Genomic DNA, 25,031 nt, shown 5'->3' with positions numbered 1-25,031 from the left:
TCCTCAATCTCAATGAGGACAGAACTAACCGTACCAACTACCCTGCTCCAGCTCCACTCATCTGTCTCATAAACAAGATAGGGAGTGATAAAAACAGAATACTTCTCTGCCACATCCACAAGGATTATAAGACATAATTGAAAGGTAGTAAAATGGTGCACAGATCGCATTTCACACAATCAACACAATATGCTTTTGCTAAAACAGGATAATTGACAACACCTGCCCTCACGATCGCATGTTGCAATTCCTTTAAGGAAAAGAAGAAAACCTTAAATATTTAATAATGAACAACATAATCACAAGGGAATAGCATTCAGGATTGTGAAAGGATTGGGGTCTAAATTGCAGGATGATGACACCATATTGCACAATAAGATAAATGGTAAACCAAGAACAGCGATCACACTTCAGGATCTCTCAAGGAGTATGGTCAAATGGGTCATTTTCAGGTTGGCAAGCTGTTACTAGCAGAGAACCACAGGGATCAGGGCTGGGGTTTCAACTGTTTAAAATGTATATCAATGACGTAGATGAAGGGACAAAATGTGTGGTTGCTAAATTTGCTGATGGCACACAAATAAGTAGGACGGCAAGTTGTCAAGAGGGTATAAATTGTCTGCAAAAGGATTTAGATAGGTTAAGTGAGTGAGAAAAAATTTGCAGGAATATAATGTCGGAAAATGTGAACTTGTCCACTTTGACAGGAAGAATTAAAAAGCAGCATATTGTTTGACTCGAGGGAGAGAGAGAGACTGCAGTACCCTGATTACAATGATTCTGGATGTCCTGGTACCTGAATCACAAAAAGTTAGTACGCATGTACAGCAAATGAATAAGAAGGCAAATGGAATGTTCATGTTTATTGCACGGGGAATTGAGTAGAGAAATGTTGCAACTGCTATTCAGGAGCTTGGTTGGACCAATCTGGAGTACTGGCAACAGTTTTTGGTCTCCTTACCTAAAAAATGATATAAGTGCATTGGAAGCAGTTCAGAGAAGGTTCACATGACTGATTCCTGGGATGAAGGAGTTAAGTTATGAGGAAAGGTTGAGTATATTGGGTCTTACTGAGAAGGGGCTGGTTTAGCACAGTGGGCTAAGACAGCTGGCTTGCAATGCAGAACAATGCCAGCAGCGTGGGTTCAATTCCCGTACCGGCCTCCCCGAACAGGCGCCGGAATGTGGCGACTAGGGGCTTTTCACAGTAACTTTGTTTGAAGCCTACTTGTGACAAGCAATTATTATTATTAACAGAGTTTAGAAAAATGCGAAGTGATCTTATTGAAACACATACGTTTCTGAGGGGACTTGACAGGGTGACCATTGAGAGGATGTGTCCCCTTGTGGGGTGTCTAGAGCTAGGGTACACAGTTTAAAAATTTGGGGTTTCACATTTAAGATTGAGATGAGAATTTATTTTATCTCAAAGGGTCACTAGTCTTTGGAATTCTCTTTTCCGGAGAGCAGTGAAGGACAGATCATTGAATATATTCAAGGCTACTGGATCCCCCATTGGATCGATCCAAGTCCCGGATGGGTAGGAGGCCGTCGACGGCTAAGGTGTTGAGGGGATTTATGGACCAGATGGGGGGGGGGGGGGGGGGGGGTAGATCCCTGGAGGTTTGCGAGGCCAAGGGCCAGGGAGTACTCGTTTTTCTCCCACGTACATAAGACCTACTCGAGGATTGATTTTTTTTGTCCTGATCAGGGGGTTGGTTTCGAGGGTGGAGGATGTGGAATACTCCGCCATTGCCATTTCAGATCATGCCCCACACTGGGTGGACCTCGGGCTGGGGGAAGAGAAGGACCAACGTCCGCTCTGGCGCTTGGAGGTGGGGCTGCTGGCAGATGAGGAGGTAGCCGAGAGGGTTCGGGGGTGTATCAAGAGGTACCTTGAGGCCAATGACAATGGGGAGGTCCGAGTGGGGACGGTCTGGGAGGCATTGAAGGCGGTGATGAGGGGGGATTTGATCTCCATCCGAACCCATAGGGAGAGGGGGGAGCAGAGGGAGAGGGAGAGACTGATAGGGGAGATGGTGCGGGTGGATAGGAGATATGCGGAGGCTCCAGAGGAGTGATTGCTGGGGGAGAGGCGTAGCCTTCAGGCCAGATTTGACATATTGACTACCAGAAAGGCGCAAACTCAGTGGAGGAAAGCACAGGGGGCGGTGTATGAATATGGGGAGAAGGCGAGCAGGATGCTGGCACACCAGCTCCGAAAGCGGGACGCGGCAAGGGAGATTGGGGGAGTGACGGATAAGGCTGGGAAGGTGGTGCGGAGGGGAGTAGATGTTAATGGGGTCTTCAGAGACTTCTATGGGGAACTGTACCGGTCGGGACCCCCGGTGGAGGGGTGTGGAATGGGGCGCTTCTTGGACAAGCTGCGATTCGCGAGGGTGGAGGAGGAGCAGGTGGAGGGACTGGGGGCGCCGATCGAGCTGGAGGAGGTGGTCAAAGGGGTAGGGAGCATGCAGTCGGGGAAGGCGCCGGGGCCGGATGGGTTTCCGGCGGAATTTTATAAAAGGTATTTGGACCTGTTGGGCCCCCTGTTGGTCCGGACCTTTAACGAGGCAAGGGGGGGGGGCTTTGCCCCCAACTATGTCACAGTGCTCCTGAAGCGGGACAAGGACCCTCTGCAGTGCGGTCATATAGGCCAATTTTGCTGCTAAACGCCGACGCTAAGCTTCTGGCAAAGATCCTGGCCACTAGAATAGAGGATTGCGTGCCCGGGGTCATCCATGAGGACCAGACTGGGTTTGTGAAGGGAAGGCAGTTGAATACGAACGTGTGAAGGCTCCTCAATGTCATTATGATGCCGGCCATGGAAGGGGAGGCGGAGATAGTGGTGGCATTGGATGCGGAGAAGGCCTTTGATAGGGTTGAGTGGGAGTATTTGTGGGAGGTGTTGGAGAGGTTTGGGTTTGGGGAGGGGTTTATCCGGTGGGTGAGGCTGCTCTACGAGGCCCCGATGGCGAGTGTAGCCACAAATAGGAGGAGGTCGGAGTACTTTCGGCTGTACCGGGGGACGAGACAGTGGTGCCCCCTGTCCCCCTTGCTCTTTGCATTGGCGATTGAGCCCCTGGCCATGGCATTGAGGGAGTCAGGGAACTGGAGGGGCCTGGTGCGGGGTGGGGAGGAGCATCGAGTGTCGCTGTATGCAGACGACCTGTTGCTGTATGTGGCGGACCCGGTGTGGGGGGATGCCGGAGGTGATGAGGATTCTTAGTGAATTCGGGGGTTTCTCTGGGTATAAGTTGAACCTGGGCAAGAGCGAGTTGTTTGTGGTGCATCCGGGGGATCAAGAGGAGGGGATTGGTAGGCTCCCACTGAAGCAGGCAGGGAAGAGCTTCAGGTACCTAGGGGTCCAGGTGGCTGGGAGCTGGGGGGCTCTGCACAAGCTGAACCTCACAAGGTTGGTGGAGCAGATGGAGGAGGAGTTTAAGAGGTGGGATATGTTACCGTTGTCACTGGCGGGGAGGGTGCAGTCCGTTAAGATGACGGTGCTCCCGAGGTTTTTGTTCCTGTTCCAGTGCCTCCCCATCCTTATCCCGAAGGCCTTTTTTAGGAGCGTCAACAGGACTATCACAGGATTTGTGTGGGTGCATGGGACCCCGAGGGTGAGAAGAGTGTTCCTGGAACGGGGCAGGGATAGGGGGGGCTGGCGTTGCCCAACCTCTGTGGGTACTATTGGGCTGCCAACGCAGCGATGGTGCGTAAGTGGGTAATGGACGAGGAAGGGGCAGCATGGAAGAGGATGGAAGCGGCGTCATGTGTGGGCACGAGCCTGGAGGCACTGGTAACAGCGCCGTTGCCGCTCTCTCCAACGAGGTACACCACGAGCCCGGTGGTGGCGGCTACCCTCAAAATTTGGGGGCAATGGAGACGGCATAGGGGAGAAGTGGGGGGCTCGATGGAGGACCCGATACGGGGAAACCATCGGTTTGTCCCAGGGAGCATTGATGGCGGATTTCTGGGCTGGCACAGGGTAGGGGTTAGGAGGTTGAGGGACCTGTTTGTGGAGGGGAGGTTCGCGAGCTTGAGGGAGTTAGAGGGGACGTTTGGGCTCCCCCTGGGGAACATGTTAAGGTAAATGCAGGTGAGGGCGTTTGCGAGGCAGCAGATGGAGGGGTTACCCTTGCTGCCCCCACGAGGGGGTGCGGGATCGGTTGCTCTCGGGGGTGTGGGTTGGAGGAGGGAGGCTTTCGGACATATACCGGGTAATGCTGGGGGTAGACGAGGCCTTGGTGGAGGAACTGAAGGGTAAATGGGAAGAGGAGCTGGGTGAGGAGATTGAGGAGGGGATGTGGGCGGATGCCCTGGAGAGAGTGAATTCCTCCTCTTCCTGTGCGAGGATAAGCCTCATACAGTTCAAGGTGCTGTCTAGGGCCCACATGACTGGGACGAGGATAAGTAGGTTTTTCGGGGGCGAGGACAGGTGTGCTAGGTGCTCGGGGAGCCCAGCGAACCACGCCCATATGTTTTGGGCGTGTCCAGCGCTGGGGGAGTTTTGGAAGGGGGTAGCAAGGACGGTGTCGAGGCTGGTGGGATCCAGGGTCAAGCTAGGCTGGGGACTCGCGAATTTTGGGGTTGCAGTGGAGCCGGGAGTGCAGGAGGTGAAAGAGGCCGGTGTTCTGGCCTTTGCGTCCCTAGTAGCCCGGCGGAGGATCTTGCTCCAATGGAAGGATGCGAGGCCCCCAAGTGTGGAGGCCTGGATCAATGATATGGCGGGGTTCATTAAATTGGAGAAGGTGAAATTTGCCCTGAGAGGATCAGTACAAGGGTTTTTCAGGCAGTGGCAGCCTTTCCTGGACTTCCTGGCGGAACGGTAGGGAAATAGGCCGGCAGCAGCAGCAACCCGGGGCGGGGGGGGTTTTGGATCGGTGGGAGGGAGAACTGTGTACATGGGTTTGTGGGATGTGGCGGGTGTTATCTCTTTCCCTTTTGTTGTTGGGGTGTTCTTTTGTTTCTTTCTTTTGTTTGTAGTTGCTTTTGAAGTTGGGTGGGTATTGTTCTTGGGGTGTTACCGCGGTTGTTTTGTTAATAGAGTTGAGATGTTTATATTTGTAAAAATTTCAATAAAAATTATTTAAAAAAAAAATATATATATTCAAGGCTGAGTCCGATAGACTTTGATTGACAAGGGAGTCAAAGGCCAAGAAGGGTTACGGGGCAGGCAGGAAAGTGTAATTGACACTACAGTCAGATCAACCATGACCTTAATGAATGGCGGAGCCGGTTGGAGTAGCTGAACAGCCAACTCCTGATCATAAGTCCTGTATTCTTGTGTAAGCCTGATGTCTGTTGCAGACAAAAGTCACTTTGCCCTGAGGAATTATTTTTTACTTTCAAAGATTTAATTATTTACATTAATCATATGCAAAACTAAGTTGTTAAAACTGAAATGATTTATGTTTTCAACTTTGGCATATCAAGGTTAGGGCGAGATTCTCCAACATCCCGCCGGATAGGAGAATCGCCGGGAGGCGGCGTGAATCCCGCCCCCGCCGGCTGCCGAATTCTCCAGCGGGGGCGCAGGAATCCCTCCGCGCCGGTCGAGGACCGTTGGCAGCGGCCCCCCGGTGATTCTCCGGCCCGCGATGGGCCGAGTGACCGCCCGTTTTAGGCCCGTCCTGCTGGAATAAATTACAACAGATACTTACTGGCGGGACCTGGCTCCGCGGGCGGCCTCCGGGGTCCTCGGTGGGGGGGGGGGGGGGGGGGGGGAGCACGAGGGGATCTGACCCCGGGAGGTGCCCCCATCGTGGCCTGGCCCACGATCGGGGACCACCGATCCGCGTGCGGGTCTGTGCCGTGGGGACACTCTATTCCTCCGCGCGGCTGCTGTGGACCTCCACGATGGCCGTCGAGGAGATAAACCCCCCTGCGCATGCACTGGGATGACGCCAGCATACGCTGGCACTCCCGCGCATGCGGCACCCCGCGCCAGCCGGCGGAGGCCCTTCAGCGCTGGTTGGCATGGCGCCAAACCCCTTCCGTGCCGGCCGGCAAGTCGCAAACCACGCCAGCGCCGGCCTAGCCCCTGAAGGTCCGGTGGTGAAGACCAGTGGTGATTCCCGCCAACTTCACCCTGCAGTGGCAGTGAGAAGAATAGTGGGAGCTGGAAGAATACAGCTTCCAACAGTCCTGGCATATATAAATCATGAATTGATAATGCGAATTTGATTCAAACCCAGCGAGGGCGGTGAACCAGGTTACATCACTTGCAATGAGCCGCAAGCATCATGCTCTGTTCCGCGCCGGGCACGAACCCTGAATAGGGGCTCTCCTGCTATTCTCCCCACAAAGCGAGATGCACAACATGGCCAGTAAATTGACCCCTCTGTCTTTCTCCCGAGGATTTCAATCCCCATATTTGAAGATCTTCGTCTTGGAGATCTCTCCAAATGTCATTCCCAGTTAGGTGGTTTCAATAAGGATCCACCTCACAGGTTCCATTCCCTTGCATCTTTGAGTACACTGACACTTCACCTTCTAAGCACATTTTCAAATCTTCAGCCGCGCCAAGCAGAATTATTCAAAAGGATACCTTTGCCCTTATGGCCCATAGCACAAAATCACCAATCTTCATGTTGGGTCTTCAGGGTTATTCTTGAGCTCATTTTGCTTTAGGTCCGCTCTCTGAAACGTTTTCTTTAATATCGTATGTTTTCCCCACTCCTGTCATTTATCTACACTCAATGGGTTTTAAATCTGAATCCTGGGCAGGGGCAGCAGGGTAGCATGGTGGTTAGCATAAATGCTTCACAGCTCCAGGGTCCCAGGTTCGATTCCCGGCTGGGTCACTGTCTGTGTGGAGTCTGCACGTCCTCCCCCTGTGTGCGTGGGTTTCCTCCGGGTGCTCCGGTTTCCTCCCACAGTCCAAAGATGTGCGGGTTAGGTGGATTGGCCATGCTAAATTGCCCGTAGTGTCCTAATAAAAGTAAGGTTAAGGGGGGGGGTTGTTGGGTTACGGGTATAGGGTGGATACGTGGGTTTGAGTAGGGTGATCATGGCTCGGCACAACATTGAGGGCCGAAGGGCCTGTTCTGTGCTGTACTGTTCTATGTTCTATGATTCTCTCATCCCGCGGCAGTGTGTCCACGCCGTCGTACATGCCGTCGCGTTTTACGACAGCGTGAATGGGCCGCTCCCAGGACTAATTCCAGCACAGCACTGGAGTGGTTCACACTGCTGCTGATCCCGGCGTGAACTAGGCGCCGCAGGACCCGCGCATGCGTAGTAGTGCAGGCGCCAATGCGCGCATGCGCAGTGGCCTCCTTCAACGCGCCGGCCCCGACGCAACATGGGACGCCCCCAGCTAGAGAGGCCGGCCCACCAGGCCACATCGTAAGAACACTGACTGTCCATGTCCGGCCCATTTCCAGCTGGCACTGGGAGGGATTTTCCTGGCCCGAACACTGTGGGCGCAAATCCTGTTATGCTGCAAACTCTCTCATAACGGAATTTGCGCCGTGGACATAATCAGGTTCACACCCAGTGAGGATGTGAATTTGATTAACAGCAATTTAAATGCATGTACATATCTTCCACGTCTTCCACGTTTGTCATATGTATGCCCCACTAACGTGATATCCATCAGCGTGATTCCCTACTGCTCTACAGCAGTCAAGGTGACCATGCTGGGAGCCAGTGTAGCCGCTGGATGGTCCAGGACATGGCTGGGCCAGGGGAGGACCTCGAAGGAAGCCCATTACGGGGGGGGGGGGGGGGGTGTTCCCATTATGTGGGGATGCTGACGATGGTGGTGGTGGGGGAGGGGGGGGTCACTGAAACCCTGTTGCCAGCTATAGTGGTGGTGGAGTGCCGGGGAGGAGACACTAAAACCCTGATGTCTGTGCTGGTGGTGGAGGGGGCCGCCTTTAATTCTAAATTACGATTGGGGCCCCCTTTAAATAGGCTGCCACAATCTCTCTAGAGCTAGGCTTGCCAGCGTCTATAGGCCTCGCACCTTAAGAATGACAGCGCAAAACATGTCTCTGGCTTTTTTGTACGAAGTGTCAGAAAATCTGGTGAAAATACCTGCCAACACATCAGTTTTCATCAAAACCTGACACTTTGCCATTTTGTTGGAAAGTTCCACCCACTAACGGCGCATGTGCAGCCATCTCCCCGCCATCGTATGCGCCAAAGTTCTGAGGCCCACCGGAGACTATAGTTCCCAAACTGCAGCTTTAACTCAAGGTAAGTATTTGCATTTTGTGTTTCATCACACATGTTCATGTAATTTGAATGACTGTGTCCCTGGACTCTCCAGTCCCCTTGTACTGCTGCTGTATCTCCCTTTTCACCATTTACAAGGCACCATGTTCCAGTTTTAAAGTCCATAGTGTACAGTCTTCAGATTGAACTACATTTGCCACAGTTTAGTCCATTCATTTATTCCATCAGTATCTCTTTGGAAGTTGAACTTTTGCCTGTAATTGCTTCAATTTATTTCATGTACCCTGTGCATTTCTATATAGAATGCTTTTTTGGAGTCACATATCCTAACTTGTCATTCCGTTCTAACGTTTTACTCTTCCTCTGCTCTGGCTTAATTACTTATTTTAGTTTTCCCTTTGCCTGCAGCGCCTAATGCACAATTTCTGATTGTTACTCTACTCTCCTCCCATTTCTTCGCTTTTAAACTGTTACCTTCATTACCTTTTCCACCCGAGCCTTCGCTACAACTTCTATTCTGAAGTCCTATTGTGATGCCCTATTCATTCTTTCCATTGAGACTCTGGCCTTAAGTGGAATTTGTCCCCAATGATCCTGTACCTTCTTGTCTCTTTGCTGGTACCAGTGTCCTATGCAATGGTGGCCATCTCTCCTACACCACTCCTTCAGCCATGCAATCAACTCCCTAATCTGTTTATCCCTGGTCCGAAGTGGATGTGGTTTGCAGAATAATCCAGAGATTATATTCCTTAATTATCTGTTGGATTACCTGCTGTGATCCTTGGTGTGTTCTGTTGTCTTGCTGTTGCAATGATGCACACAGAACTTCTGGTGACTTAACAAAAATAATGATTTATTGATGAACACGTGGAAGGATAACATACAGAATACTATACAGACAAGGTTGCTCTGGAATTACCCCATGTGCGACTGTCCTGTTGTATGCCTTACTACCAACTGATGAGTCTCCCACACCATGTGACCAAGGTCTGTCACCACCCGGTGGTTGGAAGTCACATTGCTAACTATGTACAATGCTATTCACAGACACCTCACCACATCCCCCTTCCTTTGGAGATGTTAACATTTGTATACAGAAACATTCTTTGTCATATACAGAAACATTATTTGTATTATCTTTTAATACATGTGCCATATGTATATACAGATTTAACTGTGATTCAATGAACATGATATGCCTGCTAAATGTGTCCTTTGTGCACAACTCATTGCGAATCTCCAACGAGATCACTCCGCTGATTGTCTTGGGTCTTGTCTGATTTCTGGAAGACTGGTTTCCATGCTGGTCTTTTGTGCCTGAGCCTTTTGGCGTGATGCATCCTGAAGACCAGTATTCTTGTTGGCCATTCCTGCGTCTTCAGCTTTTGGGTCACCAGCTTTTTCTGTTTCTTTATGTGATACGTTTTGCTGCTGTGTTGTGTGTGCTCTCGCGATGCTATTTGCTGCTGTGTTGTAGTGTGCCCTCTGGTCTCGGCCACACTGCAAATGTCTTCTTGTTTGTTGTCATCGGTGGGGGTCATGGCATCCCCCACTCTCTTTCTCTTCTTCTTTGTTGCTTTGAGTGCGATTTTGTGACTGATTTTATGACCACTACTCTTTTTCTGCTTGTCTCTGGTAGCATCCAACTTGCCGCTGGCCTGTGCCATGGAAGCAGCAGTTTGTGGGTCATCTGCAGAGACATCTTGTGTTGCCATGTTTTTGAGGGACTGTGCGATGGTGGTCAAGTCTGCACCTTCAACGGCTGGCTGCAGAGCCTCACCCTCTGGTATCTGGGTTGGATTTGCATCCACAGCATTGGGTGCTGTCTCTACATCTTGTGCCTGAGCCCCAGTGATGGCTCCTCATCACTCAAAATTAATATGTACATATCATCTTGTCCAGAGAGACCAGGTAGTGATTCACCCTCGTCTTGTGATAGTACATATGTATCATCCAACGCCGTGGAACTGCGCACTGATACAGCCACATTCGATAAATTGGTATCAGTATCAACTGTTGTGGTGGAGCTGCATACAGATACAGCCAGTGGTTCATCTCCGTCATGTAATATTATGTACGTATCATCCATCGCCGTGGAACTGCACATGGATGCTGATATCTGCTCCTCTAACTCATCTGTCGCTGGAGTGGCCTCGAGCGTGGAGAGTCCACTACCAGAAGCATTTCATAGGACTGTGATGATTCCCCGTATGCCTCTGGAGCAGGTTTTCCAGAATGAGTACTATGTATTCTATTATTAGTTTGTTCACAGCTAAGTCATTTTCCTCCGCGATATCCACTGCAATCTTACTTTCCATCTCCACGTACGCCATCTCAGAGTGTTCGCACTTCTCGGTGTCCGACGCAGGCTGGCCGTTCCTTGTGATCACCTCCTCATTCCCGCCAAACCACCGGCATAGAGCTGCACAGGCTCCCTCACTAGGTTTGCCACCTCTCCCGTGAATCAACCTTACTAGCATTCCATATTTGTCCTGATTTAGACCTTTGCTTTCTTCATCGTCTTCACAGTCTTTGTTAATATTATCCTCAGAGTCACTATCATCAGCAAAAGACTTATCCTGTAAAGTACAACATTGCACATGGAATTATGTGTTCATGCAGGAGGCAACCAATTTCAAAGTCAGCAGCGAGTCTGGCTGCAAAACCTTTATTTAACATTCCATGCCGCAGAGCTTCTGGAGGACTGAAGAAATTAAGGAATGAGTCACTTGGTACAGGTTTTGTAACTGTTTTGCGAGTGCTCGACCGTTATACTTCGGCTTCAAATTAATGGTTTTCAATGTGACATTTTTCCCTTTATTCCACCCTGTGGCACCCTGTGCATCCTGTGATTTCTGGTTCATCACAGAATGAGAAATCACACTTGTCAGGCCGCGATTCCAGCCAGTACGGTTTCATAATGACCTCATTTATAAAATAGTAATTTGGTACGCTCTGAGCATTTAATGCTCACATCTGGTAGATGCTTTAATACAGGCTCACCATGTTCCTGTATAATGCCACTGAGTATATATGCCTTTTTGAAGATTGTTAACCAGAAATTTAGAATCTCTTTGGATCTTCCATTGCTTCAACTGATTTGTCATTTTCGCTTGGAACTTCGCTTGCTTCTCATCGAGTGAGTGAACCAGCATATCTCATTGAGAATCGCAGTAACCGTCTGGCCACCATGTTGGCAGCAAAATGTTTCGAGGTGAGTGTACTGATTTGTTCTGTAGCCAACTCACTCGCATGGCAAAACTTAATCGCATTTTCCAATTTCAGGCCTTCTTCCCATAGCAGTCTGTCAGAGAGCTTGCCATTTGATATGCCAAAAACTATTTGGTCGCAGATCATCGAAGATTTTAGATTACTGAAATGCAGGACTGGGTCATCAGCCTCAAGTCAGTTACAAAACTGTCAAACAATTATCCTGGTTTCTGGGTACGCACACGAAAAATATATCTTTTGAATGTTTCATTTTTTTTCAGAGAGCAATGCCGATCAAAGTACTCTATCATTTGATCGTATCTCTTGCTTTCCTCTTCGCTATCAAAAGTGAAGGAATTGTACATTTTGATTGCTTGTAGACCTGCCACCATGAGCAGCAGTGCAATGCACCTTTCGTCAGGCTGTGCCTGCAGGCCAAGGGCTGAAACATAAAGCTTAAACTGCTGTTTCAAAACCCACCTGTTTTCATCCATGTTACCCGATACTTGAAGCTGGAGGGGTGTCTTTAAACTTCACCGTTGTTTATTGTGTTGAGTCGCCAAAGGCCGTTCACCAGGTCGGTTGAAGAATCGTCTCCTTTTCGTTCTTTGGCCGGTTTTATTTTTCTGCTGTTACCTTTAAAAGTTCTGTATACCTGGTACCATGTTGTATTCTGTAGTCTTGCCGTTGCAATGATGCACACAGAACTGCTGGTGACTTAACATGAATGATGATTTATTGATTAACATGTGGAAGGAAAACATACAAAATACTATACAAACTAGGTTGCTCTGGAGCTATTCGATGTGCGACAGCCCTGTTGTACACCTTACTACCAACTCATGAGGCTCCCATGTCACGTGACCAAGGTTTGACACCGCCAACTGGTTGGAGGTTGCATTGTTAATTATGTACAATACTATTTACAGGCATATCACCACAATCCTATTCTCTAATTTAGGTCCTTGCTCCTAGTATTCTCCAAACAGAACCTCTTGCCTACTCTACCCTATATTTCTTGTCGCAACATGGACCACAGTGATTGGATCCTTCCACACCAACCTTTCAAGTTGGTTTGCAATGTATTTTACCCTGGGAGTAGGTAAGCAATAAAATATGTTGGACTCTTGATCCATCTTATTACGGATGTTATCTGTCCCCTGATTATTAAGTCTCCTATAATTACAACAGTATGATTCCCCTATTATTTCTCTCCACCCCCCCCCCCCCCCCACCCCATCTCTTGAAAAATCTCCTGCTCTAGCATGTCATGGTTTACATTCTAGCTATCTTTTTAACAGCCTTTATCCTTATCCTCACCAACAGGTAATTTGTACCCATTGGTTAGGGTCTATTTCTATGGTTCCTTGTTCTCTATCTCACCAGGGTTCCCCTTACTATCGGTCACACCAATCTCTTTCTGAACCCTATATGTCTCTCGGAAATGTGAATGCACTCTGGAGCATACTTTCAGAAGTACAGGCTTGCTATTGTCACCCAGGAAAGTTCTTGGGTATCCTGTCGGAATGCATATGGCATGGAGATCTGTGTACAATTGTTTTTCTTCTTTATTACACCTGGACAATCTCAAATTCCTGGGGGAACTGAAGAGAAAAATCTGATGCATGATTTTCAATACTCCATTGAATGGCATGGAGGAGATCAGGATGTGCTATATATGTTAATTTGCTACAAAATGTGAACATTGCAGGGTGTGAACATTGAAACCATGCAGTCTGAAGTAAATTGATTAATGCAAAGTGAAGCAATCAGGGACAGTGGATAAGATTGGATTGGATGATAACTGGGAGGGATAATTAATGTTAAGGTCGAGGAAGAGAGAAATGAAGAAATAAAAGCAGTCAGAGTATGATCTACAATAGAGGGATTTGAAAAAGAGGTAGCCACAAGGATAGTTTTTGGGGAAAACCAAATAATATGAACCATATTGGTATTGTATGGTGGTGAATTATGATCAAGGTTCGGAGTGTCCCAGGCAATAACAGATGATTTATCAAAAATATTGAAGAACAGTCTTCCAGGGACACAGATAGAAACAAGGAGCTCTGGAGTCAATGGCCAATTTAAGAGTTGCAATTGAGCTCAGAGAAGCTGATGAGGTTAAAAGTGTTAACAGATTTTAAAAAAGGACTTCAGGATGTGGTGATCAAGTGTAAAAGATGGTGGGGTCAATTTATGTCTCCATTATGGTTCTTTAGCAAATGTGTGTGGGATGTATTGAAGGGAAAATTGGGTCCAGATCTATTATGGCTAGGATGGAGGTGTAGTGATTCATACATTGAACTGCAAGAAAATTGATCATTGTCTGTGCAGAACAGATGTGATCTGAAGGAGATTGATGAATGTAGAATGGATTTATAAGCAAAAGAGTAATGGAAAGAAGAAACAAAGCAGAGAGAGAATGGATAATTTCAGAAACTTCAGGCAATGAGGATTGAAGGTTAGCATCAGCTCTGATAATTTTAGAAAGCAACAATGCTCTTAGAAATGAGTTACTTAACATAGTAACTCGATGGATATGGAGATTGCCTTTCTTGGGAGCAGTTGAGTATGCACAGGTTTGGTATGAATATGAAAAAGATGTCACCTCACATAGATGGTTCTTCCAAAATAACTGTTAGAAATGAGTCACTTTGACAAGGATATTTCAGATGGCAGGATTTCCTGTCCTGCTACCTGAAGAGTCATTGGGGAGTACAATTCCACCACCTCTACCACCCCTGCAACATGTTTGAATAAGCATTAATTGGCTGGAGGCAGGAATTCCACCCTTCACTTGAGAGGAAGTCAAGCTTTAAGGTAGTTGTCGGTCAATCTGATTTGGCCAGCAGCTCTCTAGCCCCTGCAGTGACAGGTGCTGCAGTGGATAGAAGAAGGAGATCATGCAGATGTCAGAACTTCGGTCTTGAGATTGGATGGAAAAGGATGTTTTCAATGTCCCAGAGAGGGTAGGGAAAGCATGGCCTGGTGGAAAGTGGGCGATTGTCGGTGGCTAGTATGGGAGGGAGTGGGGGAGGGATGTCCATTAACCACTTGACCTTAAGAGGGGGTGCCCAATGTTCAAAGGGAGCTACTGATAGAGGTACCCCCCCACCACCCTACAATCAACCCAGACTATCCAAGGCCTAACCCTGATCATTTTCAAGCTTCTCCCACACCTGGGAAATCCTCCCGCCAGCTTAATAATTGAGGGAGGGTGGGAAACAGTCAATATTTGGCCATCTGAGGGCCTTAATTGGGGAAAGGCAGGGAGCCCTTCCAAGGCTATCTCCTGCCCCAATGTAGAATCACTGAGAAGTTGGGGTGGGCGTGACCTCAGCAGCAAGCCCATTCCTTCTCTTTCATGTTCCCCCACCTCCACCATGGCCCCTTCCAACTACAACCCACCAGCCTGCCGGCCAAGGAACATGAAATACAGGCCTTTATGATTTTACCAATTTTGAAAAGTAAACATGATCTAACTGCTGTAAATATATATTGCATGACTTATTTGTCCTTTTTATTATTCAATAAATGTGTCAGCTCAATTCTACAAGATTCATTGTTACTCTGCCGGTTCTCCGAACGAGAATAATTCTATGGAGACACAAAATGTACCAAAATAGACAGATTGTAAGTGCACAAAACTATGACAGATGAAGTCCACCGGCTATTGTGAGGTCTTCCACTTTGGAAGGAAGAAAGATGAATTGAAATAATTTCTTGATGGTGACGAACTAGGAACTATGAAGGAGCAAATGGATTCAGGGGTTCATGTACTTAAATCAGTGAAGGCGTTTGCACTGATGTGACAGCTCGTCAAAAAGGCAAATTGAATATTACCTTTCTTCTCCAGGGAGCTGGAGTAAAAAGTAGTGTTTTTTAATTGCACAGAGCCTTGGCAAATCTGGAGTATGCTTTTCTGTTTTCAACATCTCAGGAAGAATTAAACTGTCCTTGTGTCTTGGCTTAAATGGAACACATTGCATAAATCTGGGTTGTATTCCCTTGAGTTTTAAAGGCTGAAAGTGATCCATTCAAGATATTTCAGATGATGAACCGATAGATACAATAACTGTTTTGAATTAAAGTGCAGGACAATGGGAGCCTGATCTTGAATTTAAAGTGAAGCGATTTATAAGTGAAATCAGAAAGTGATTTTTCACTCAAAGGGTAGTGAAATTCTAGAATTCGGTGCCACAAAAGGCAATTTATGCTGGTCAATTCCAAAGTGGATGAAGAGTGCATAAATAGAGGTACAGGTCACGTATAATCTCACAGATGGATCATCTAGAAGGCAGCCTCAAGGGCCTACTCCTGATCTTATTTCTTTAATAGTTAATGAAATCTGAAGAAATATTTTGGACTCAATATTAAACCTCGCAAGATGATGCATGAGAGAGACTCTGGGAGGGGTCACATGCACCATACATGATTCGAACCTGCAACTAACATTCTTGATTCTGTTTTTAATTGGCGGATGTCGGGGCGTCCGAATATCCTGCTGTGGAGAGGCAGCCCCAGCAGTAACATATTTAACTGAGGCTCCAACCATACAGTTTAGAGAGTGGCATGGAATTAATGTCTGCTCCACGGGTTTCCTGTGATCAGAATGAAACAGAAGCAGAATTGCCACGCAATACATCTGAAAGAAAGGACTTGCAATTGTTCAGCACTTTTATGTTATATTCTTTGTATTAGCCATAAAGAGAAAGAATTAGAGGTGGGACACATTGAGTTTGTATAACATTGTACAAGGGGTTTATTTCCAAAATGCTGCTCAAAAAGGGAACAATGGTGAACTCCACAAAAGCCCGCAAAACACTCCAAGGACGTGACGTGACGGGACGTAAGACGTGACATTACAGCAGTCAATGGTGTTAGATCATGGAAGATCATAGAATTCCTACAGTGCAGAAGGAGACCATTCAGCCCATCAAATCAGCACCAACCCTCTGAAAGAGCACCCCAACTAGGCGCACTGCCTGGCCATATTCCCACAACCCCACCTAACCTGCACATTCCTGGACACTAAGGGGCAATGTTATTAGCATGGCCAATCCACCTAACCTGCAATCTGTTGGACTGTGAGAGGAAACCAAACATGGAGAAAGTGCAGACTCCACACAAAGAGTCACCTAAAGCCAGAATTGAATCTTGGTCCCTGACACTCTGAGACAGCAGTGCTAACCACTGTGTCACCGTGTCGCCCCTGATTACGCTGATACACAACAGTTTCATGACGAAAAGATGTAACAAAGTGCTTTCCAGCCATTTAAGTACTTTTAAAGCGTAATCATGTTTGCGCTGAAGGAAACATGGAAGCCAGTTTGGGCATAGCATGCTCCCACAAACAGCAAAGTGTTAATAACCCAGATAATCTCTTGAAGTAGTTCATTGAGGAATAAACATTAGTCAGAACAATAACTATTGTGTGTTGTTTCTGCACATGAGAGCACAAGTGAGGACTGGAGGGGCTGGAAGAGTGAACTGCTGAGCACTCCTCATTCGTTGTGAATTTCAATGAGAGTGGGAAGAAGAGAAATATGCGACAGCCAATGCCAGACCTGCTGAACACATTGCTTCTCAGAATATCATGGATGCTCTAATAGCTCAAATGTTCAATTGGTTGCTCACACTGGACGTATCTATCACTTCGCTACTTAATTCATGTCAAGATGATTTAGCCTTGTTGGAGATTGGGGTCAGCATGATTAATTCTGTCACCCTGAAGCAATGAAATGCAAGTCTCACCATCTCCAATGATCAAGGAAGTTGAAATGCTGCTTATCTTCTAAGTGTCTTGGTTGCCATTTGTCAGATGCATGCTCTGCGCAGGTCTGACTCTGGTCCTTTCCTTTCTAATAGAATCATAGCATTCCTGCAGTGCAGAATGTTGCTAATTGTGCTTCTACTTAATTGCTCTGTTTAATAACCTTTACTCTAGAGTCGCCAGGTATCTTTCTGATACCACCACGAGGTTCAAAGCCAAGTGCTGATCAATAACTCAATACACCAGTTAGTAAGTTTCAAATCAAAACACATTTATTGTGCACAGTCAATCACTACTCATGCATAAACCTCTACTTACTAGACTATCTCTAACACTAAAAGGCCTATACTTAGCTTTGGAAATGGCCCACCAGGTCAGGGGAACAATGGCCTTTCATTCGATTCTGAGGCTGCAGGTTTCAAGCTGGTATGGACTAGTAGCTAGGAGCGCTTAACTCGTAGCGTGCGTTGACTGGAGACTTACTTGGTTGGTGCAGCTGCTAGGCAGGTCTCTCCTTGTTGAGAGTCACGGTCAAGAGTTGTTTCGAGCTGCTGAGAGACCCTGCCAAGAAAGACGAATTGAACTTGGGGACTCTGGTTTGTAGTCCCAGGGGTTTTGCGCCCTTTTGGGCGGGCCCCGGACCTGGTCCCAATCAATTGGACCAAGTCCCAATCGTTTGGATCGATTTCTCCAATACTGGAGCTGTTCCCTGATCGCTGGGCGGTTCCTATGTGTCCGTTGGCCTTCCTTTGTCCTGGCTCCCGCTGGCGCAAGGGGGTTTGGTTTGGTCCCGATCGTTTCAATGTATTTAACTGTTTCTGGGGATTGCTCATTAATATGGGGCTGGTTTAGCTCACCAGGCTAAATCGCTGGCTTTTAAAGCAGACCAAGAAGGCCAGCAGCACGGTTCGATCCCCGTACCAGCCTCCCCGGACAGGCGCCGGAATGTGGCGACTAGGGGCTTTTCACAGTAACTTCATTGAAGCCTGCTCGTGACAATAAGCGATTTTCATTTTTTTTCAATATGTAGATGGTTGCTGGTTTCGGTTCTGTCTGGGTTTTTGCAAGTCTTAATACACAGGAAACCTTGCACCTGCTTGTTTCCCTGTGCCTGACCATTTTTCCCTGTATTCTTTGCGGGCCCCCATTTTGGAATCGGGAAGTGGCCAACCCAGGTGGCTACAAGAAGAAGGCCATTCGGCCCATCGAGTCTGCACTGATCCTCTGACAGAGCACACTACGTAGGCCCACTCCCCTGTCCTATCCCTGTAACCTCATCTAACCTTTGGCATTTAGCATGGCCAATCCACCTAACCTGCACATCTTTGAATTGTGGGAGGAAAGCCATGCATACATGGGGAGAATGTACAAACTCCACACAGTCAGTAAACCAAGGTTAACTGTGAGGCAGCAGTGCTAGCCACTGTGCCACCATGCCACCCTTGTACACTTAATTCTCCTGGAAATGTGTATGATAGAGTAGTTCTAAGTACATGTGCACCTAAGAGGAGCAGTCAATTCAGTGAGAATGCTGAATGGGCAGATCCATCATTAGTGTCACTGGCATACATTGAGGATATGTGCTAACAATTGGGGGAGCTGACTGAGCTGAAGTCACATTACCTACAGATTGTAGTGAGTGATGTAGAGTGAAAGGGTGAGATGACAAAGTTTGAAATACAAAGATGGGTGCTTCTGAAACTGTAGAGTGATGTAATTAGAATATGTGAAAGAAATAGTGAGTGAGGATTAGCGAGATTGAAGTCCAATCTAATGGCCTCTTGGGAAATAAGCAGCCCCCCCAGCAAAAGATCATCCGGGCACCATTTTGCACTCCTTTTTAAAAAAGGGAGCCTAGCGCAATGGCTCCTGAGGGAATCAGAGGAGGGGAGTAGCCATTTCCATTTTGGGGCATGCAGCCCAGGGACATTGGTGCTGCTGCCTCAGTGCTTGAGGAGCGGGATGGAAAGAGGGGGCAGCCCCGAGGAGGACAGGCCTGGTCAGCGGGCTGGGCGGCATAAGTTAGGGTCACCCCTGGACTGGGGGTCGGGGGCGTCGGTGAGGGGATCAGCACCTGCGGGTCCTACAGGCTAGTCCCCCAAATTGTGTCGACCTATAACACATGCAACTACAGCTGCTGCCTGTCTTTCCTACCAACACATGTGGCAGCATGGCCCCCCATGTGTTCCCGGCAGCGGTCAAAGGTCTAGGGGCTCCTGATGCGGCCAGGGGTGAGTGTGTAACTGGAGTCACCCAGCACAATGGCTTGGTGGATGGCACTCTGAGAGGAGGCGGAACATTGAAGCGTGAGGGAGGTTTGGGGGATTTGAGGGTCTTGGGGTGGAAGCTCTAACTGATTGTCGGTCTCGCACCTTCTCCACTTCCTTGCAGAATTAACAAAATGGATGGGGTTTTTGACCTTGCAGTGATAGTCCTCGCGGTGCTGGTGGCAGCCTAGACGCTGGAAAAAGTGAGTTGGTGCAGCACCTGTGCCATGTCCTTGCACCCCGTGGAGGAGGAGAACACCCACTTCCAGTGGCCATGAAGGTCACTGCAGCCCTGAACCATTTTGCAACAGTTTCATTCCTGGCTCAAGCGGGAACTTGTGCGGCATTTCACAAGCTACAGCCCACAAGTGAGGTCACGGATGCCCTGAATGCCTGAGCAGCTGACTGTATAAATTTTGAGCTGGACCAAGCCATCAAGATGCACGGGCAGCAGGATTCTCCGCCATCGCTGGGATGCACCAGTTCCAGGGGATAATTGATGGCGCACATGTTGCGTTGCATGCACTGGGGCATTAGTGAGTGCCCTTCATTAAAAGGATGGGGTTCAACTCGCTAAATGTTCAATTCATGTGCAACCACAACCTTCAGATCATGCACGTGTGCTTCCCAGGGAACGTGCTTGGCATCTACAGGTTCCCTATGTTTTCAAGGACCACCCCAGGATAATGGTTGACTGATGACATCAGCGTGGAGGCCAGTGACCCAGACGGAGACCCAATATAACAGGGCCCATGTTGCCACCCGTGCTGTCATTGAGCGGTGCATGGACTCCTCATAATGTGGTTCCATGACCTGGAACTCTCAGGTGTTGCACTGCAATACACCCCACCGGAGGGTCTCCTGATTTGTGGTGGTCTGCTCTTCCCTCCACAACCTGGCACAGCAGAAGGGCGACATGCTGGAGGAGGCGGATGGGCATGTGGCCTCGTCTGAGGAGGATGACGAGGGGCTGGACCAGGAGGGGCTGGAGGATAACCCAGGGTGGACCTGCCAGAGCAGCCAAAGGAAGGATGGCAGGTTGCAGCGAAGGTCTGGCATTGCCTGGAGGGCCAGGGAGGCCCTCAGCGTTACCCGTTTTTCAGGACGGAGACGTTGTCCATTAGCTCCCCCCTCCTCCTTCCAATCCTCCCCTTCCCTCCAATCCCCCCTTTACCCCAATCCCTCCCCCATTGACCACTCCCTCCTATCCCCTACCCTTGCACCCATTTCCGTTCACCCCGGCTACTCTCGTCCACCTTCCCAGGGTGATGGGCCTGTGTTGGCCCTGTCAGCGGGTCAATGGGGAATGTTTAGCCCAAGGCTAAATAGCTGGCTTTTAAAGCAGATCAAGGCAGGCCAGCAGTGCAGGTTCAATTCCCATACCAGCCTCCCGAGCAGGCGCCGGAATGTGGTGACTCGGGGTTTTTTACAGTTACTTAATTGAAGCCTACTTGTGACAATAAACAATTTTCATTTCATTCATTTCATTTCATTATATAAGGCAGGAGACTGATGATAATCCGATGTGAGCTAAGATGTGGTGCTCCTCAATCTATGCCATAATCTGACTCCTAGGTTTCTGCTGACACCATGATTACACACATCACCTGCACATGGTCTGCATCAGGGGCTGTTACTGTAGGAGCACTGTGCCCAGGGTGTTGGGGGTGGAGGCAGCAGAGGGCAACAGGGGGTGGGGGGTGCAGGCCGGAACGATGTGAGGAATAATGTGGCAGAGGTTTTGCATGTATCAGGTGTAACATGTTTTCATTGTGAACATTCAAAATCCTCATTGTCCTTAGCTATAGATGGTGCACACCCCCACACCTCCCGCAGTGTCCACTCAGTAATCCTCAATCTTCTTGAGCTTTTGTGCTTTGCCGCTACGTCTAGGTGTGTCCCCAGGATGTACATAGGAGATGGGGGTAGTGCATCCTGTGGCCTATGATGCCCCTGGCAGGCCTCCTCTGGTGCGTCTAGAGCCAGAGGGCCCTGGCTGACTAATCACTGGCATTGCCATGTCACCCTGTTCTGCCCACTGAACATGAATTGTGCTGGTGTCAGGAGGGGGCGGGAGTGGGGTGAGGTGGAGACCACCCTCATTTCCCTGGCGGAAGGCACCAGGTTGGGCTCCGATGCTTACTCCTCCCAGATGGTGCCTGTCGGGCCCTGTGGGTCTCCATAGGATGGAGGGGCAGCTGGAGTGAGCACCAGAGGCCTCTGTGTCATCCAACTGCCGTTCCTTGTGTCACCACATTGACTTCACCATGTGTCAATGCCCTCAGCGAAGCTCCTCAGTGACGTGGCCATGCTCTGGACTGCTCCATCAATGTGCACCCATGCCTGGGTCACGTTCTGGAGTGCCTCAGCAATGTCTAACTGTATTTGGGTCATGTACCGCAGCGACTGGGACATGTTGCCAAGGCGCTCAGCCATGATCATCAGACTGAGCCATGCCTTGGACACTATCACTCAAGACACTGACCTCATGCTGCAGGCTTTCCACTGCGGTCACCACCCCAGCAACGCTGACCTCGTACCACGCATTGTCGGCATCATCTCCTGCACCCATAGCCTTTGGATTCCTCCAATCGCCTATGTACTCGCAGCAGTGTCGCTAACATCCCCTTCTGAATCTTACGCATACCCTAGGTTCTGCATCAGCTCCAGGAGAATCTTTCCCAGAGGCCTGGCATCTGACTATGACCCAGCTGAGTCCTGGGATCAAGAAGACCTGTGATTTCTGTATCCCTTGGAAGTTCCTGCCTCTGCCTGATGTGCATCAGCAACTGTGTGGTGCTCATCAGATTGTGCCCCAGAAGCCTGACCACTACTGTTGCCCACTGAGGTGTGTGTCTCTGCACTGATGGAGGTGGGGATGACAGCTGTGATGTCTTGATGGTGGCATCCTCGGGGCTCTCCTCCGACTTGTTCCTTTGTGTGGTGGTGGGAAGACCCAGGATTGCACGGCCCTTTGTAAGGTGATCCTGCAAGAGAATGGACATGTGGTCAGTGGGAGAGAAGAATCATTTCATCTGACGTGAACAACTCACTTGAAACAGATCATCTCGGTGAAGGGGCTGTGGATTCTCATCTCTGTGGCCCCAGGCCAACCTCGCTGTGGATGACTGCTCTCTCCTCGGCCAACCCCTCGATCTCCAGGACCTGTTCCTCGTAGAGGGTGAGGACTCTGATGTCTGGAACCCCCTGCCCATCTGGCCCTTTCCCACCTATGGGCTAAAATCTCCGGCAGGGACAAAGTGAGACGCACACTTGATTCATCTGGCGGGTGGGGTGTGGGGGGTGTGGGGGGGCGTCTGTGGCATTTGGTCTGTGTGGGCATCGCTCCTGGACATGGTGAGGTTATGCTTGTAGGTGCCAGGGTGTGCTGGGGCACAGCTGCGGTAATATGCCAGGAGTGGAGGGGTGCCTGCTGCCAAGTTGTTGGGGGGGGGGGGGGGGGGGGGGGTGTGGGAGGGGTTGGGTGGAAGACAGATAGGACCGATGCCAGTGTTAACTTACCCTTGTGGCCCCGTGGAAGTCATTGGTCCCCTTCCTGCTCTGGACGGTGGTCCTCCTGGTCATGCTGCCTGAACGAACGGCTGCTGCCACTATCTCCCAAGTGGCATTGGCAGCCCTGTGGTTGGTCCTCCGACTCCTTGGGGGAACATGCTGTCCCGTCTTGCCTCCATGGGATCCAGCAGCCTGGCCAGGTTGGCATCCCTGAAGTATAGAGCAGGTCTACGTGCTGACATGTCTGTGTGCTGATTGGAGTGTGTTTGGAGGGAGCATTTATGATCAGCTCCCCTTGATAGCGGGGTCCAAGCGAATCAGCTAGTGGGACAGCCATTCTTTTTATTTGTATGGCTGGGGAAGCAGTAGTTGGTGGATGTTGAGGTTAACAATCCAATCCATGTTTTCCATAGAAGGATGAAACCTGGACCTTCAGCAGTTGGATTCGCTATCAGGTTGTCAGTTTGGAGAGTATGTTCCAATAGGCGCCGTGGAAGGTCAGGCAATTGTGCAGGCCTGGGGTTTTTTCGGCTCTTTGTGAATGGGGGAGCTTCATTCACATGTTAGCCAGTGATGTCCTTGGAGACGGATGTTTTCCATGTGGACAAGAGATTCAATGTGTGCAAGTGCAGGAAGCTACTCAAGCTGTGTTTTTCTCAATATCCCATAAATCTCCCTCATGACTTTCCTGGAGATGTGTATCTACCATGTCGGTGTGTGTCAGCTCCTGAGGCAGGTTGAGCAGCAATACTCTGCCATTGGGTAGGCAAGGACAGATGAAACTGTGTGTTGGCTCTGTTACCCCACATGGTAACAACCAGTTACCATTTGAGATTCACTCTCACCTTGAACTCCACTCTGGTGTTCTGGAGGTGTTGCCGGTAGATCAATAGTTTGGTCAAGCGTAATTTTGGCTGTGGGTCATTGGTAAGTGGTCAGCCACAGAACTGGCCTTTGGAGTGTTCAGGGGGAAGGCTGAAATGACAGACTTGGCAGTGTTTGGTCAAAGCTCTGTTTTCTGAAATGGGTTTCCAGAGAACATAGATGGTCACTTGCTCAATATGTCCTTTGGTTCTTCACCCTGGGAACCTGGAACCAAGTTGTCAACATATAGGACGAGCTGTTTGGGAATGTTGAAGAAAGCCAGTGCAAGGACTGATTCCTGAGGGAGCCTGTTGTTGGTTATGCATGGGTGGCTGATTTGATCGTCCAAATGCACAGAAAACTGTTGGTTTCTTATCACCAAGTTGGTTAGTTGTTGGGTTTTCACACACCAGATGATTTTGGTGAGTTTTAGGAGCATGCTTGTGTGCTACCCTGTGCACATGATACGTCAACAATGGTGATTCCTTACTTTAGGCCTTTCTGAAAACGACCTTAATATGTGAGGTCAGTGTCGGGACCTGTTCAAAACAGTTGCGGTCCATGTGAAAGCTTCCATGTTGTGGATGCATCGCTGCTTCCAAGGATGAAATAAGAAAAAGCAATGGAAAGAAGTTATTAATGGAGCTAGTTTAAACGCCCCATAACAGGAGCGACACCTTAGCTAAGAGTAGATATCAATCAATAATGGTAACTTGAAAGAAAGTAACAACAATAATCATGGGCAATTTTAATCTTCACACAGATAGGATGAATAAAATTGGCAAAGGATGCCTGGAGGATGTGTTCATAGAGTTTATTTGGAACAGTTTGTGAGGACAATGTTTTGTAGAACCAATAGGGAACAGGCTCTTTTAAATCTGGTAATGTGTAATAAATCAGGTTTAATGATCTACTGGTGAAGGATCCTCTAGCCAGTGATCATAACAGAATATGAAACTGGGGAATTAATCATGGGAAACAATTAAATGATAGAGACTTTGAATAAGTACTTTGTAACTATTCACATGATGGAATCACTGAAAGCATGACAAGAATAGTGGAAAATCAGAGCAAGATATGAATGATGAGCAGGAGTAGGCTACTTGGTCGTGTGAGCCAACTCCGCCATTCAAGAAGATCATGGCTGATCTGACTGTAACCTCCTGCATACCCTTGATAACCTTTCACCCCCTTTGCTTATTAGAACAAAGAAAAATTAT

The sequence above is a fragment of the Scyliorhinus canicula genome, chromosome 14 (genome assembly GCF_902713615.1).
Source record: "Scyliorhinus canicula chromosome 14, sScyCan1.1, whole genome shotgun sequence".
Taxonomy (NCBI): domain Eukaryota; kingdom Metazoa; phylum Chordata; class Chondrichthyes; order Carcharhiniformes; family Scyliorhinidae; genus Scyliorhinus; species Scyliorhinus canicula.
Note: the sequence above shows the minus strand (reverse complement) of the source record.